Below are 18,515 nucleotides of genomic sequence, written 5' to 3' on the forward strand. Positions count from 1 at the left end.
ATAGAGGAGGACATGAAGGAACCCATTCCTATGGCTGTTGTGACCCATCAATGGGTCCTGAAATATCTGCACATCCATTCAAAGACACAGTACTGTCAAGGGTAGGGAGGCAGAAGAAGGAAGGCAAAGCCCACACAGACCATCTGAGAAGTAGACAGAGATCATGGAAGAGACAAGTGACATTAGCTCAATCTTTCTGGGCACTGAAGCACTATGACATGCAAGAGCTAGAGTCTAGTTACATGCCTATGGTCTAAAGGATCAACCAGACCACATCTCAGATCTGTTGCTTTGGGAAGGCATGATAACCTTTTGAATAGAACTTGTCTACAAAAGAGGTCTGATAGCATGAAGAATCTTTCAGGGTCATTGTTAAATCACAGAAAGCAGTGGACAGTGTGACATAGAAGCAAAACAGTGTCTGGCCACATTTTACCATTCACAGAGAATGTTAAGAAGTTTCTTACCAACCCAGTGTCCTGTATTTTCCAGTATGATTTCAATAGACATTCCTACGGTTCTCGTTTCATCCACTGATATTGCCATTGCCATTCTATCTGATTGTAACTTTCTGGCTTATCTGATGATGATGATGATGATGATGATGATGATGATGATGATGATGGTGGTGATGATGATGTGTCTGCTAGCCAGCATCAATCATCCTCTGTCTGCAGTGCATGGTCTGCTCTTGATGGTTAGCATAGAGGAGAAGCATGAGCATGCTTGTCTTCAGAAGACAGAGACCAGCTAAGCATGTAGAACCAGTTTTGGAGTTCCTAGAGAAGATCCCACCAGACTATTGCATGGGAATCCCAGACCCTTAGGCTTCCCACTGTCCAGCCCAGGAGACTGAGGCTCTGATGTAGGATTAACCATCTTAAATGGTGACCACATAGTCACCCTTTGAAAGACCATCCTTCATGTCTCTCTTTGGCCTGGCTTCCTATGCTTTTATCTATCCTGTCAGTCAGCATGCTGGGTCTACTTGCCAAGAAGCAGAGACAGGCAAAGCTGTCTTCTGAATCTGATGCAAATTACTGCCCCAAGCCTGTCTTCTGCAGAACAAAGGCTCAGTCATAGAAAGAAACATAGAGGTTGTCTCCCAGGGGAACCTGTCGCATGAATACAGTACCAAGTAGAGTCATTTTAAAGTATGGATGACCAAGAGAACAGTGCTTAAGAGAAGGAAGGAGACTCCCTTCTTACCATAAAAGCCACTCCTGTTGTCCCTATTGCTGTGCCTACAAAGCCCCACCTGCTTCATAGGCCAGGGAGCTGCATACTCTGTTAATAAGAAAGAACCTTTAAAAAAAAAATCACAAATGATCTAGTGCAGAAGGCTTCATGCCAAGACTAATCTAATTTTCTGGAAAGTTCCAAATAGATGGTGCTAAGTTTGGCTACACAGCTACTGATGTAGAAGGAAGGAAAAGAGCTATCCAAAGAGAGGATGCAGAAGAAGGTTGGGGAGCCCAGAGACACATTCATTCTGTTGCTAACCTAGGCTCCTTGGGCTCTCTACTGAGATCCCAGAGGAGTCAAGCCCCCTAGCTTCTCTGGAAGGAGGGATGGGCAGATTCTCTGGGGCTTCACTAAGCGTCTCCTTCCCAGTCTGTAGTAATGAACTAGAAGTCACACTGTGGGTAACAGCATCACTATGACAGAGGAAGAGTGAGAACACAGAACAGCTCCCTGCACCTTTGCATTCTCTGATTTTCACTTAGAGAAAGGATCCATGTGTTTCCAAAGGTCCCAGGTTGGGCTCATAAGCATGGGATGTGAGAAAGGAATGGGGTTTGTGTAGGCGGACCTTCTGTGGACCATTTACAGACTCAACAGAAGAGTCACCTAAGGTACAGCCTTCCTGGCCCGAGGCCAAGCAACTTCAGAACTTCATCTGCTGAGGCACACAGGGGAACAAAGTTGGTTGACTCCAAGCCTCTAAAGCCAACTACTCCCTGGAGAAAGCCCTACTATCTGATTAAGCTGTCCCTTTCCTCCTGGCAGGCATCTCTCCTTGCAACTGGCTGCCTTCAATCTAGTCCCCAAACCCCTGCTCCCTAGTAACCGCATTCCTGTAGTCTGCTAATTATGCCTGTACACAGCTTTTCACAGCAGAAGGAGAGAAGATGGGGGAAGAGAAAAGAAAGCCAAAAACTCTGTAATGAAATGTTAAAATCACAGGGCTCCTGCCGTTCATGAGTTCCCAGCCTCCAAAAGCATCAAATATTGTTTCATCCTGCAACTCAAATGTATGTCTATCTCAACAATATCTGGGCACATTAACTCGGAGGGAAGTCCTGAGATAACTGAGAAATGGCAGCCGAGTGTGGTGGCCTCACTCACCAGGCCCTATGCAGTTAATTGGTCACTTTGTCCAGCTGAACAATGGGGGTTCCTGGCCATGGCAGTCATTAAAGTCTGCTGAAGTCTACATCACTTTGAATCCAGCGCTGTCCTCTTGCTCTGAGTCGCTTTTAAGCACCTGCTAGCCCAGCATCCTTCTTCCTACTGGAAGATTCTGGCTCTTTGATGGGGTTTAGGATAACTTAATCAACATCTTCCAGTTCTTTTCATTGGAGGAGACATTTGGGTCACTTTGGGGGAAAGCCTGTTTCCACTTGTCTCAGTTATTATGTGTGTCTGTGTGCTGCATGAGTGCATGCGTGTATCTCCATGCGTGCGTGTGTGCGTGCATGTGTGCGTGTGTGTGTGTGTGTGTGTGTGTGTGTGTGTGTATGTGTGTATGTGTGTGTGTGTATGTGTGTGTACAAAAGCATGCATTTGTGATGAGTGTATGAGAGAGTGGATGTGTATGGATGTGTATGAGGGGGTGCATAGTGTGTATGTGTAAGAGAGAGAGAGAGAAAGAGACAGAGAGACAGAGAGAGCATAGCCAGCTCTTGGATTGCAGGTGAGTACAATTTCACTTGGCTTTTAATTTCCATGTAGGGATTTGAACCCAGGTCCTCTCTTTTGTAGCCACTGCTTTAGTGACTGAGCCATCTCCCTAACTCCTCATTTCATTCAATTTTTAAAATTTTGATTATTTCATGCATACATCCTGTGTCACCCCACTATCCCTTTCCCTTTCCCATTCTCCTATGTTCTCCAACATCCCTCCTCCCTCTTAAATTTCTGTTTTTCTTTGTTATTTAATTATTGTTTCAAAACGCACACACACACACACACACACAATCTTCCAACCTCACTTAGTATGTCTTGTATATACTATGTTTAGGGCTGGCCCCTGGGATTAAATAACCTGTCAGGGTGCTCATCCCTGGGGAAATAAAGTATTCTCCCACTCTTAGCAGCCACTGATTACCTGCCTCTCTTCATCTAGGAGCAGGGCCTTGGGAGGTCTCTCCCATTCGCGCTGGCATGTGACCAATGCTGTCATTATGTAAGCCTTGCTTCTGAAGCCATATTATTGAGACCCCATGGGTGCAGCAACCCTATCATATCTAGAAGACAATACCCCTTGTTCCATTCATAATAAACCTCTCCAATGTGTCAACATAGTAAGGTGTTTGTCTCAATCAATGCAACAAGTCCTCTGCATGGCCAGGGAGGCTGAATGCAGACTTACTTGTGAACAGATCCCAGATAGGAAAAGCATGGCCAAACAGTCTTTAGGAACACACCAAGCAAACTTCAGTTTCATCCACTTTGGTTTATTCCATTTAGTGGTCATTGCTGGTTATTCCTGTGAAGTGTACACATAAGCACTGTAATGAGCAACCAACCGGTGAGACTGAGAAGGGGAAGGAGACCTGGAAATCAGGACCAAGCCTGAATCCGAGCTCCCTGGCTGAGCATCCCCACAGTAGCCTCATCCACCCTAATGAGCCCTGGGATGGGAGTCACTGCACAGTGGGCAATGACATCACATCTGTCTCTCTCAGTACCCTAGTGCTCTGGCCAGAGGGGCTGCAGTGCCTCCCTCTAGCCACCAGGACTCTTGAGACACTGCCAGCAGCATTTTTATATTTGGTACATAATCAAGACATGGAGGGGAGGAATGGGGGAGGTACAGTACATCTTACTCTGTGCTACACAAGCTTCCTGTCTGGGGCTGCACACTGCAACTCCCTCGGGGATCACTGGACTGGTGGTTGCTGCATGAGAAGGGGAATCTCCATTTCTAAGCCTGTGACCTCATGCCCAGGCTGCTGCTAGCGATGTCTTTCTGCAAAATTGACACAAATAGGTTCCAAAGCTGTGCTTTGTAAAAAAAAAAAAAAAAAGAAAAAAGAAAGAAAGAAAGAAAGAAAGAAAGAAAGAAAGAAAGAAAGAAAGAAAGAAAGAAAGAAAGAAAGAAAGAAAGAAAAGAAAAAAGAAAAAAAGAAAGAAAACAAGTCTTTAGGCCCCAGGTAGGCTCCTGAACCCCAGAGACAGGCTTTGAGAGTGCCCTGCCCCAGCGAGCAAGAACTTCCTTACCCTCTCACAGGTTCTCAACCCATGTCTCCATGGAACTTGTCTCCTACAAGCTAACTGCAGGGACTGTATCTGGTTCAGAGTGTTCCCTAAATCTCACTGTGGGGAGCCTGACTTCATTCTCTGTGTCCTCCTCTACTCTGCCTCCTGAAGGATGGACATCTGGACCAGGACATAAGTAGGCCACTGCTTCACTCAGGACAGCTTCCCAGGCACCTGTGAGGAAGTTACCCAGAGGTCCTATTTTAGCTGCTGTGAATGTCATACACACACACACACACACAGCCTGGGTTCCCTCAGATGCAGCCTGGCCTGAACATGAATGGAAAGGGCTTGGGGGAGACAGATTTTACCAAAAGGAGGTAAGAGAAGACAGATAATCCTAGAGGGGGGAAGAGAGCAGCAGACTGCACAGAAGAAATAAGAGGATCAGAGGATGGTGGTCTGGACCAGTAGGTCTCAAAGGACCTGTTCAGGCAGGTTCTGAATTCATTCCATGCCCCACCCCCCAAGGCTGGCATGAGTCATACAGTGCACATCACTGTGTCATTTTGATGATGATAACAGCAATGATGACGAGAATGGGGCAGTCCAGATGACATTCCAAGCCCTGTATAGCGACTATACTACATGCCTTATTATTTATTCTTGCCTATGTATATATTCTTGCATAATATATGTGTATGTACATGTTGTGTACACATACAGAGGCCAGAGGTCATCTTCAAGTGCCAGCCTCAGGAGGATGATCACCTTGGCTTTGAGACTGGATCTCTCAATTACCTGGAGTTTACTGACTAGACTAGGCTGGCTGGCCAGCAAGTCCCAGGAAAGCCCCTGTCTCCACCTCCTCAGCACTGGGATTGAAAATGCACGCCATCAGCTATAGCTTTTTAAAAATTTGGGTCCTTGTACTTGAACTGAGTCTTCATACTTGTATGGCAAGCAATGTACCCAATTGTACCACCATCCAGTCTTCCTCTTGCTCACTTTGACACCTCACCACCTCCCAGTACGCATACCTGTACCTGGAGGCAACAGCCATTGTGCACTGAACCCTTTTCACAAGGACAAGAAAATCTGAGCTGCATACATCCTTCCCTGCAGCTCCACAGAGAGGGGATTCACCTTGCCTCTCCCAAACCACTGGGCCCAGGTGAGGCAAGAGCCACATTCCCCAAAAAGGAGCGCCTTCCTTAGGTTTCTCTTTCCCCTCATCTTGGAGACACCCAAGAGCGGAAGCTGGGAAGATCCCGGACTAGCTCCTGTTTCAGGAATGAAGCAGCAGGTGGTTCCCCTGAGCCTACCTCAGTCCCAAAGCCCTAGGTCAGTTATAGGGGAGAGAAACTGGAAGCTATGCATTCCTCCCTCCATGTTTGGGAGCTAGCCTATGGATTTTGCAGAGATTTAAAAATAGGAAAAGAACAGGGAGCACCAAGGTTCTCTGGGAACATGGATCTCTCTGGAGAAAGTAAACCAGGAAGAGAGCTAGTACTGTCATCCACACTGGAGTCTTCTGCTGAGACCCTCAAATGTTAATCAGAACTGGCTCTGACTAGGCCCATCCTGAGGCACAGCACACAGAAGTGGTTAGTTATCCTGGTGCTGTCTTCACTGCAGAGCCCAGAGAGGTATGCTGCCCTTGTCAACCACTCTGGTTCTCTTCCTGAAACAGAAAGAGGTGGACTCGGGAGCTACAGGTGTCCTCTCCCTCAGGGGCCTACATTTCCATCCTGGACACATGACCTGGCAGCATCTAGCACAACTTGCCAGGGGCTGGTATCCAGCTCCAGCTGCCTGTGAGTGAGCAAATTCAAAGTCTTTGGGCTGATGACAAGGACTCTAAGCACTGTTCCAGAAAACAGAGGGCAAAGGACAGCATTACAGAATACTAAGGAGTCCACATTGAAGCCTCCAGTTCCAGGGTGCATAGTTCATTTCCAGGCTCTGCACTTGGACAGGATCATAGCAGAGTCATAGGATAGATTGTGCAGACACTGGCTTGAATTCTCCTGTGCAAAAATATGTAATGATGGGGTCAGAGCACAGATACATAGCTAATGAATCACACACCCAACATCCTGTCCTCTAGTGTACCAAGGAATCCTCAAGTCATCTCCTCCTCTTCCTCCTCTTCCTCTTCCTCCTTCTCTTCCTCATTGTGGTCTGGATCTCTAAGGAGACATGCAATGATCAATAAAGGACTTAGGCAAAAATTCCTTTGGGCAGAGGAGAGAACCCTCAGTTGTTACCAGATCCATGCAAACATGTACCCTGAGTCTTGTAGGTCACAGGAGATGTCAGCTGAAACATTCGCATTACTGCTTCATCCATGCCCAGTTTCTCAATGCCTCACTGTCCCCAGTGAGGGCCTTGCAGACTCTAGAAAACAAAGCATGTATTATCACATGTATGGAGGAAGGTGGGGCACCTCTTTCCCACCTACCAAAATATGACTTCCTCACAGTGTGGCACTGCTTTGACCATTAGGCAGCCCTCACAGTGCTGAGCTCTCAAGTAAATGAGGCACCTGGGTGTGCTGGGAGGCCTGGACCAGAAGTCTTTGTGGCTTTACTCATCCATTCTGGGACCTGGAGTGAAACATTTGACCCTGATTTCCAGTGTCGTCCAACAGAGTGGCCATGAGAAGTGATTGTATTCTTATGTATGAAGGCTTGGTGTGAATTGGAAGAGAGTTAAGGGCACTTTTCATCAGGTATAGGTACAAATTCCCCAGGCTATCTTCCTGCATCTACTCCACCACACAAATCCTGGATGCATAAGTGTGCCTAAGGGAGTCTCTGTATTCCCAGAGACAAAGCTCAGAGGATGCCAAAAAACTCTCCTCTCCACACCAATTGAATTTGTTTCTCCTGCTTTTCTGAATCTTTCACCCCATTGTTCTTGCCATACTGAGGCAGGATAGAAAGACAGGGTCAATTAAAGACACAGGGGAAGGGAAAGAGGCCTCTCACCCAGAGTCTGGCTGAGACTCACACACTGAAGTAAAAAACAGTATCAGCAAAACGGACATTTGCTATGAAGGTTGCCTGCTAGAGACAGTACTCCTTGATAGAAAGACAGTTCAAGTGAGACTGTTGAAATAGCAACAAACCATGTTTAAGTCCTATGTGATCAGTCACGACCTTGGTCTCCCAGCCTTAAATCTGAAGTTTTCTAGGAACCACATGTGCTAGGTTATAAACTCTGTTTAGAGCACAAGATGTATCTTAACTACTTCATGCTAGCTTTGTGACCCATAGTTTTACCATATCAGCTGTGATCCTATCCCAGTGACCTCAGGAACCAGCCTATAATATCATTTAACAGACTAAGATGAGGACAATGGAGAGGAGAAAGAGGACCAGAAGGAGGATGAGGGAAAATAAGGAGGCTGAAGCTTCTTGGAAATCCATTGAGCGATGTAATTTCAGTAGCCACTAAAATTGTATTTATGCTTACTGCTAATACACTGGAGCATGACCCATTGAAAAGCCCGTGCGGGCACTTGGGTATACACTGCCTCCCCTCCCCCTCCCCCTGCCCCTCTCCCTCTCCCTCCCTTCCTCCCCTTCCCTCCCTCTCCCTCCCTCTTCCTGGTCCCCTCCTTCTCTCCCTCAACCCATCCCTCCTCTCTCCCCTCTCCTTTCCCCCTCTCTCTTCCCCTCCCCTCCCTTCTCTCCCCTCCCCCTTCCCCTTCTCTCTCTCATGCAATGCCTTTGTTTAAACCTATGTCAAAAGCTTTTCTAAGTGAGCTCCCATTCTACTTTCCCATTGATTCATCCTGAAGTCTCCTCTGTGGTATAGTCAAGATCCTGATTTCACCTGAGTGTAAGTCTCTGGAGAGAACTTATTAGGCTGTTGCAGGCAGCTATGTGGAGCTGTATTACTAACCCCCACCGACTGGCACAGAAAGACCTTTTTATTTGTGTCCCTGATCTCTCAAGACCTTGCAAAGAGCACAAGTTTCCTATCCTCCACCAACACTATAACCTGTTTCTGAAATAAAAACAAAGTAGGAAAGGCCAAATTTCTCCCAATTTTCTGTTTAAGTTAAGCCTGGGATCATTGCAAGCGCAGGGGTCTTAGTAATATAGGTCATTGATGTCTTAGTAACTGTGACCTATGAGCTTCTAGTATCTCAGGGAACATCAAAAGGAAGCTGGCAACTGGCCAGAGTTAAACAGTTTTGTTTGTTTTTGTTTTTGCTTTTGCTACTGAGCAACCCAAGTTCTTTTTTTGATGTCATTCTAAGCTCCTAACTTCTGCCTTCAGACTCACCTTCTAACTCAGTGTTGTGGTGATGCCCGACCCTGTGATCCCTGTGAAAGGCTTGGCTGACCCAGGAGGAGGGTCGCGACCCACGGGTTGAGAACCATTGCGTTAAACCGTTGTCCAAAAAGAAAAAGCAAGTGAAAGATGGAGTGGGAAAGATGGGCACCTTGCATCCCCTGAGCTATCAACACTTTTGAGTAGCCTTCATTAGTGCTCCAACACACTTCTGCTTGCTCTTGCCTGCTGAAACCTGGCAGCATTTGACTGCAAGATCATCTTTTGCCTGGGCAAAGTGTTATCCAAGTAAAGGCAAGGTCCTGGCCCACATGTGTTCAAATTGGCATAAACCAAAGTCATCTGGAAAAGGGAGCCTCAGTTGAGAAAATTCCTCCATTATATTGCCTATAAGCAAGTCTGTGTTACTTTCTTGATTAATGGTTGATATAGGAGGACTCTGCCTACTATGGGTGGTGCCACCCTTGGGCAGGTGATCATAGATAGAAAAAAAAAAAAAAAGCAGGCCGAGCAAGCCATGAGGAGCAAGCCAGCAAGCTTCGTTCCTCTGTGGTCTCTTCTTCAGTCCCTGCCCCCAGGTTCCTGCCTTCATTACTCTCAGAGTTGTTTTTGGCATGGTGTTTTATCAAAGCAAACTAGAACGGGAAGACAGCATAAAGGTTGGTTTTCTGAATTAGGTTTTTGCATAACCGCACAAGCCTTAAAAACTATACCATAATATGTGTGAAAAAGATCATAAAATGTAGCATGCATAACTCTACACAGAACACATAGCAAGCAGGGTAGGACCCTCATTGACTCCCAGTTACTGACAGAGCCAGAATCAAGTGCATCAATACAGCACCAAGTTTCAGCTTTCAGATTCCTCAGGAGTTTTCATGCATGCAGGGCTATTGATCACCATATAGAAAGGCCCAATTGCTTGTCCTCCCAGTCCCTCTGACTATTAATCTCTGTAGGGCATCCCTCTAAAAGGGCTTTAGGCCCTCCCTACTGTCCTCAGGTCCACTGCTTGGGCTTCTGAGCTTGTGTCTCTGCCTGTCACCCACCATGCATGCATGCTTTGAAGAATACCATCCTTTCCCACCTTGCTCTCCAACACCTGCTATTCTTTCTCACAAGTCAACCCAACAGAAAGCAACCTGGAATCCCAGGCTCTGAGTTCTGAGCTCTTTCATTCACTCATCTGACAAAAGCAGTGTGCCAACATACTGCTTCCCCTTGGAGCAGATGACCGTGCAGCCATCCGTCAATGCTTGGAGTTAAACCCAGCAAGTAGAAATTGCTTTCAAGATCACACTTGCAGAACAATCTCCCTTTGTGTTAAACAATTATAATATGTGGTTAGCTCTCCAGATGAAATTAGGGAGGTTCAAACCTCCAGCTTGATTGTCTATCAAAACAGGCCCTAGGGTCTTGTTTAAATCCCTCTAATATTTGCTTGTAAATGATCTTGGTTTTAAGAAGTTGTGTTTGTGTGTGTGTGTGTGTGTGTGTTTGTTTGTTTGTCAAGGCAGAATCTCACTCTAACGAAGGCTAATGTAGAACTGTCTCTGTAGCCCAGGCTAGCCTTGGCCTCATGATCTTCCAACATCAGCTGAACTGTAGAGTTCAGAGCCACAGCACCTGGATCATGATCTTGGTTTTGATAAGCTTCTTGGCTCGGGCTCTTCTCTGTGCTCTTCTGTGGAGAAGCTTTGGGGAAGAGGCCTATTTGATGTTTGAGAGACAAGACCTTATAACCAACCTACTATGGCTCTGGTAGGGAAGGAGTGCAAGTCCCCAAGGACTCCTACAGCACACACCGCAATGTGCACACACCATGATCCATATCACCCAGTGCCATCCATACCATATGCTTTGTTTTAGATCTCTCTCTCTCTCTCTCTCTCTCTCTCTCTCTCTCTCTCTCTCTCTCTCACACACACACACAAAGCACACACCCATGTATGCACACACATGTCCTCCTGCTTGTGCAAGGAGAGGAAAAACAATGTCTAATCAAATTCTTCCCACATCCTAGCCAACAGCTGTCACTGCTGTATTTCCTTGTCTCCTACCTGATGCCAAGTCCACATTCTAAATATGCTAAGTAATAAGATGAATCCTAAGCTGTTGAGGGGGGCTCATAGTAGATTGACAGCTTTAAGGGGGTGGTAGATTTACAGCTTTGAAGTCCCCCACTCATACCCCATAGTTCTAGAAAGGACTTGTTGACTAGATCCCCCTCTTTTGAGCTATGCTGAGACTTGGTCTATCAAGGCAAGTACTCATTAGAGAATTGTGTGGCACTTTTAGTAAATCCATGTTCCCTGACCACAGTCAGCCTTACCATTAGTAATGAAGAACTTAGCAGATAGCACACAGTGTGAAAATGAAGGACCAAGATCTGTTCAAACCTGGCACAGGATCTGGAATAACAAAGATTAGAAGGCCATGAAACACATCTGTCTCCATCCTATTATAGAGGAGGAATGGCGCACTTAAACTTCAAGACTCAGCTATGAAAAATACAGGCTGCAGTGTATTTACTGCAGCGAGAAAGGCAGAGCCATTAGCACCCCACATGCCAGTGCGCTGGTGTTAAGTTATCCCTTTCTTGGATAAGTCATCTTAAATTAAATATTAAAGATTAATAAATATAATGCCCATAATAAACGGTACACACTAATTTAATTAAAAATAGATGGTGGATTTTACAAATGGGACATTATGAGGATGACAGAGACAACAGACTTGTTATGCTAAAAATGTAGTATTGAGGGTGTGCAATCTTGCCTCACATTACACTCTTATTGTGTCTCATTAAAATTTTAAAAATAGCTATTTTAATTGTCAACCATTTGACAGACTGCTATAAAAACTTGACACTTAAGTTTCAATTTTACAATATGCATTTTAATGACTCCCTTTCCCCTGAATGTTTTGTTATCCATAATCCACAAGATTTTTTTTCAAAAAAAAATTAAAATGTCATCTTCCAGTAGTTTGTTGTTTTTTTTTTTCTTCAGAGAACAGAGTTGAGCTTGCTGTGGGGCTGCAAGAAAACATTTTAAATCTTTACAAATAAATATGAAAATTAGAACTATATTTTATTTCTACTGCAGCCTGGTTTCCTTGTTGTGTGTGTGTGTGAAGCCTTCGGGGGTACCAGGGAAGGAAGAGCCTTAGGGGAGCTCCAGCCTAACCGGGAAGGGGCTGTCAGAGACTTTTAGCACCAGCATTTTGAAAGGACTTCCCATGTCCTGCTCTTGGGATGTAAGACAAGGTGACAGATGTGACTCACAGTCACCAATGTGTTCAAACCTTCTATTAAAGAAAATGGACACTTTCCACAGCCTCCCTGAAGGACACTGTGGAAATGCTTTAGGCCTTTCTGAACAGTCCAGTGAGGCCTCAAGGGCCTCTGAATGTCTTGCTACACTCTGGAAGGAAAATAGAATAAGTCTAGGCCCTCCAACTGTCCAGCTATTTAATTGGAGTTGCTAAGATCTTGATGACATCATGGCAAACAGTCTTTTGATAGCTTGAGAATTTCTTTGGGCTAGGAAAAGTCCAATCTCCTTGCCCAACCAAATAAAAATATGACAGTAATGGAGTCCTGTGGTCCATACTAATGACTCAAATAGCTTCTGTCTTACTCAGTATTCTATTGCTGTGAAGAGACACCATGATCAAGGCAACTCTCATTAAAGAAAGTCTTTAACAGGGGCTTGCCCACCATTTCAGAATCATTACCATCAAAGTTCATTATCAATCATCAAGGCATGGATCTTGGTGGCAGGCAGTCAGACATGGTGCTGGAGAGGTAGATGAGTTCTACATCAGGATCTGCAGGCAGTAGGAAGACAGACCACCGAGCCTGATTTGTGCTTCTGAAACTTCAAAGCCCACACCCCAGTGACACACTTCCTCCAGGACTGGCCACACCTACTTCAACAAGGCCATACCTCCTAGTCCTTCTCAAGTAGTACCACTCCTTGATGACTAAGTGTTTAAATATGTGAGTCTATGGGTGTCATCCTTAGTCAAGACACCACTGGTTCCCACAGTCTAATAGCCATATCATAATGCAGAAATGCATTCAGGCATTCAGTCCAATCTCAAAAGTCTCCATAGTCTATCACCATCTCTTCTGAGATTCATGCAATCTCTCAACTGTAACCCTGTAAAATCAAATCAAAGAGCAGATCACATACTTCCAACCTACAGTGGTACATAATATGCATTACCATTCCAAAACAGGAGGAAAGGAAGCATAGTGAGAAAACAGTGGACCAAAACAAGACTGAAAACCAACAGATCAAACTCCAAACCCTGCATCTCCTTGTCTGATGTCTAGAGCTCTTCAAATCTCCAACTCCATTCAGCTTTGTTGACAGCAACTTTACATCTCTCTCTTGGGCTGGTTGATGATTTGTCTGCAGCTTCCCTTGTCAGGTATCCCAATGACTCTGGCATCACCAACATCTTGGGATCTCCAACACAATCCAGGCTTCACTTTAACAGCTTCATGTAATGTCCTCTCTCTGGGCCTCCATGTAGGGATGACCTCTTTGACACACGTCTGTCTTCAACAGCTTCTTCTCAGCGCCTAGGCCTGGGGTGATTCAGCATATCACCCTCACATAAACAAATAAAAGGGAGTCTTCATGATATGTACAAAGAGGCACACTGAAGCTCCTTGTTGTGGAGGGACTTCTCTAGTGAGGCACAAATGTATGCAACTGGGACCCTCTAACAAAGAAAGTCTAGGAAGTTCTCACCTAAGGCTCTACTGGATTCCATGATATCACACAATGATGCTGGAAACCTACAGTGAGTCATTTCCAAGAATCAATTCTGAGTTCATTCATCAAGGCTTCCAGCCACCCTATATGATGTAGAGGCTTTTCTCACCCATCTACCATTGCCCATATACCATCTTCCAAATAACTTGACATGTTCTGCTGAGAGTATCTCTACTGATATACCAAGGCCTCCTTGGACTCCATGCTGAGAACAATGCCTTACTGTGTCCTGCCCCTCTGTCATACTGGTCTCAAGCAGGAATCCATCCTGCCTGCCCTTATGTGAAAATCACCTGAAACGTCTTCTCTGAGAAAAAAGCAGACCTATGAGGGGAAGGGTATCTGGGCAGCATGATCGCATCTTTGCAGAAACTTGAAGACTGAGCAAGCCATCTTAACACAGTCTGCTCCGTGAACCAGGAGCAGCCAAGGCTGCCCACTTTGACCTGAACACCTTGGAAAGCATCAGTCCATGGCTGCTTCTACTGGCCTGCTGTGCAGGACTTTGCAGTCATCATTTCTCTAGTCACTGTGACAAAAAGCAACCTAAGTGAGAAGGGATTTGTGTTGTCAGTTTGAGAGTGCTCAAGGAATTGATGTAAGGGATGATAAGAGTCCCTAGCAGTGGGAGTGTATGGCTGGGTCTCAACTTACTAGAAGCCAAGGAGTACACAGGAAGCAGGACCAGGCTAAGAAACTCCTCCACTTCTACCTGGTCTAGGAATGCTCTATACCTTATCATATCATATTTGATTTCCTGGCTACACAGATTTTGGACACTCCTCTCTTTGGATTATCTGTTTTCCTAACACATGTACAGGTTTATTGTCAGGAGGCAAGGGGGAGATCCTGTTCTATGCTTTGATGTCAGAGCAGAGCTGAAGAGTAGATACAGCCATGGCCCATCTCAAACTGCCTTTGAGGAAAGTGATACACTGGTCATTGGTTAGGAAAGCGTTTGTTATTGTATAGAGAAGTGTGGGTTGAAAGGCTGGCACCAAAAGTCAGACCTGATGCTGAGACTCATAGTCCACTGGCACATAGAATTGGAACTGGGTAGCTGGGAGAGGGGGATGGTAGTTAACAGGGTTGTAACTAAAACCCTGTTGTTTCAGTCCTTTGTAAGCCTGCAAGGCCTGAATGTGAAATTACCAAAACTAATCTCATCTATAGCAACAAAAAGCAGATTAATGGTTGCCTAGAGCTAAGAGAGATGTTGGGTGAGGAGCAACCTACCCAGGAATGGGGAAGAATCATTATGGGGCTATTCTATGATCTCTAGACTCAGTTAGGGAGGTGCTTATAAATGTGTGCACATTTGCCAAAAGACAACAACCTGTGCAACTTTAAGCAGGTACTTGCCTTATATGCAATCCACATTTTAAAATATTGAGCTTAAAAAAGAGGCAGAATGAAAGACTAATGCTCCCACACAGCTGGGTGTAAAAGTTTACCCACACCCAGTAAAACAGTCACTATCTCAAATTCAAGATGCAAACTAAAATAAATCAAGGGAGTCTTAAATCCCTGGGCCAACTTAACATGAGTTTGCTTGTTGGGGCATGTGGCGCTCTCCTGTCAGATATCTGCTCAGCTTGTCGGTCCTCCAGCCTTTCTGTGGAAGTGTTGTAAAGAAGAAATTTAAATGGCTTAACAGCCTTGGGGCTGTTGGGTTGTTCTATATTAACTTGATGATGTTAATATGCTTTTGAAAAACTCACTTTCTTTGTATTTTTAAACACACTCATAAAGGTGTTCTCTCTCTGTGTGTCTCTCTGTCTCTGTCTGTCTGTCTGTCTGTCTGTCTGTCTGTCTGTCTCTCTCTCTGTGTGTGTGTGTGTCCTTCCCTTCCTTCCTCCCTTCTTCCCTTCCTCCCTCCCTCCCTTCCTCCCTTCCTCCCTCCCTCTCTGAGAGACAGCCTAGTTGTTTTTAGTCCTGTCAGGTCTTTTCCACCTCAGAAGTCACTAGGCCTCATGGCTCACATCCCCTTTCCTTGTATGTATTTGTTTTTCCTTGAGCCTTTTCAAATGGCCTTACTGAAATGTAGTTGTCATAGAAGTGAGCATTCTTAACGTGCTGCCCGATAATGTCCCCTATGTACACAACTGTGAAACCATCACCACAATCAAGGCAATAAATGAAACAAATACATAAAGTAAAAAAAAAAAAAATCTATCTTTCCTGAGTAGCTTCCCCAAACCCCTTTGCCTCCACCTCCCCAGCAGCCCCTCTGCCTCCTCCTTCCCCTCCTCTCCTCCCCTTCCCAGTAGCAATGGACCCATCTTCTATCACCATGCATTTTCTAAAATTCTATGCAGTAGACACTCCTCAGAAGTCTGGTTTTAATCTGTGTAACTGTTGTGTTTCCTCCACACTCTTCTGTCCATCAACAATATTCTCTTTTTGTTATTGAGTGGTATTTTATGGTAAGGGTATATCACAGTTTCTTTATCTTTTCCCCTGGTAACAGACATGTTGGTGACTTCCAGAATGTGGCTGTTACACATAAGTGTTCTGTGTATTCAGTAAGTTTGGTTTTCTTACAAATTTTCAACTTGTGTTTTCAACGTATGTTGGGCCTATCAGAGCACAATCCTGCTGTTAGTGTAGGAACAACTTTACTCTGGGTACAGGCTGTTTTCTGTGTAAGGTGTGGGGCTTGCCCATGCCTTTCTCCGTGTGTGTCTCACTTTTCATGCTGTTTTTGTGATAAATTTGTTGTCAATGTTTGTTAAACTTAATTTATCAATTCACCAATTATCTTTGTTATGAAATGTGTATCCAAACCCCCAAAAAAATCTTTTCCTAAGGCAAAGTTACAAAGATGGTGCCTCCCCCAGGAATCCTCAAGAACTCTGCCAGCTTTGGGTTTGATATGAAGCTCTATTGAGCCATATTGTGTTAAAAGAGACAATGAGCAAGTAGCTTTACCAATGATAACAGTTTGTGTTCTGCGGCTGCCTTGATCTGTCCTACTGAAGAGTCATCAATGCTACCCTTTTTAAACATTTAAAAACATTAATTTTATTTGAATTTATCTTATTAGAATATAATAGGAATTTCATATATGAGTGCCATGTCTACATCATTTCCACCCAACACTCTCCCCTCTCTACCACATCCTTACCCCCTCAACCTCACAGCCTCTTCTTTAATTATCATTGTTACAACATAAAGAACCAGATGGGACCCTGTTCTTCTCTACCACACTGTTCTCAGTTTCTTCCTTTATCTTCATTGTGTACCTCCTTCCATTGCCATGGATAGAGTTTGTTGCTGTCTTAAGAATTTGTTTACTAGCTTAGATGGATATGATACAGACTCCCCTTGTCTCTAATGGACCATTAAAGCTATGGATTCCCCCTCTAATTGTGGCTTTAGATGCATCCCATGTGTCTTGGTTGCAGATTATTATTGTCACTTATCTTGAACCATTTTCTCATTTCCACTGTGACATTCTGCTCTGACATATTATCTACTTATAAGTATATTGCTGATATACCAGCCTTGAAAGGTTTCCTCTTCTCAGAATGTTTTCAATATGAATTTAATCATCCAGAATTAACTGAGATTTACCTTATTACCACATACAATATATGTGAAGCATTTCTTCTTCCTTGAAAGAAGTAAGTGTTGTTTAGATGTTTGGAGAACTAATACACACACAAGGTGCACTGAGTGGCCATATATAGACATGGATAGGAGCGCACGTGCACACACAAACACACAAACACACACTCTCTCTCTCTCTCTCTCTCTCTCTCTCTCTCTCTCTCTCATATATATGAAAGAGTTGTAAATTTTGATGTATGTCCATTAGACCTAATTTTTAAATGACATTAAGATTCATTTTATCTGTTTATCTAGTTACTAACTGAAGACTAAAGGAGGGAAGAAGCAATAAGGGAGGAAGACAGGGGGGAATGAACTACATTAACTCTTCTACATTTCATAGATTTGCCCATTTCTTCTGTACCTTACATTTTGGACCTGCTGAGTGATAGATGATTTTAAAGTTTTTCTGTGTTTCTAGTGTGTGAATCATGTGTCACTTTGTACTCAAGTTACCTGTGACAATACCCTGCCATCTCCCTCCCCTGACAGTAACACAACTACACCAAGATTCTTTGCTTGGTATTTCATGTGATGTTTTGGCATTTCCCACCCAGCTTTGTGCACATAAGCCTGTTTCCTGCGAACAGTGTGCAATGGCCTCTGTCTCAGCCAGTCTGGTAAAAGGGGTTTTAATCCAACTGCAGCCTCCAGCACACTTGGCCTGTTACCTGTAACCCCTGTGCCGGTGTTCTGTTCCCTTCCTTTCTCTCTTGCCTTTGGCTTCTCTTTACTATTTTTCCATTCTGGTACTTGGTCAGTCAGTCTCACATCTCACTGCCCTTTCTCCTGCAGTGTCTACACAACACACTCTTGCATGACTGGAATATGACAAGCACTCTCCAGAAGGGAAGACCATAAACATTTGACTCCTTCACCCACTCTTTTATGAAGTGGAGCTGCAGCAGTGATTTTTCAAAATAGTCTGGGTAGGATACTCTATTAAATGCTCATACAAGAAACAGTCCATGTCCACGTAATTCTAAGATGAGATAGGGTAGAATCACAGTCTCTCATAAGTCTCACACATAGCATAGAACTGTGCATATTACCACTGGGTTTTACACCTGTGCCCACTTTGGCTTTCTTTCATTCCTTTTTCCTGCATCTCTAAGAGGCTTAGGGGGACCATTCCTATTATTCTTAACAGGCATCATCTAGTGTGTCTTTTAATGGGCTCCTATATTAACTCCACCTAGCTCTTGGGGAAAAAACAAGCAAGCAAGCAAACAAACAAACAAACGGCTCTTTTACTTTCAGTATAAATTACTGCTTACACCTTTATATTATGCCACCACACATATCTCTCACACCATCCTTATGCTATTCTTAAAAATGGGGAGGGATGGGGAGACTTTCTTCCAATTCCCTGTTTGTTTG

General features: G+C 44.4%; 1 long non-coding RNA gene across 1 annotated transcript in view; it reads right to left on the reverse strand.

The window, feature by feature from the left end:
- Window positions 1-6,518: 6,518 nt before the first annotated feature.
- The window catches only part of LOC127694804 (uncharacterized), a 265,801-nt gene continuing 253,804 nt past the window's right edge, over window positions 6,519-18,515 (reverse strand). The window contains exons 3-4 of the long non-coding RNA XR_007979864.1: window positions 6,717-6,825; window positions 6,519-6,617 (exon numbers count right to left, since the gene is read on the reverse strand). This is a non-coding gene — a long non-coding RNA (uncharacterized LOC127694804). The remainder of the gene's footprint in view (window positions 6,618-6,716; window positions 6,826-18,515) is intronic.

The sequence above is a fragment of the Apodemus sylvaticus genome, chromosome 1 (genome assembly GCF_947179515.1).
Source record: "Apodemus sylvaticus chromosome 1, mApoSyl1.1, whole genome shotgun sequence".
Taxonomy (NCBI): Eukaryota; Metazoa; Chordata; class Mammalia; order Rodentia; family Muridae; genus Apodemus; species Apodemus sylvaticus.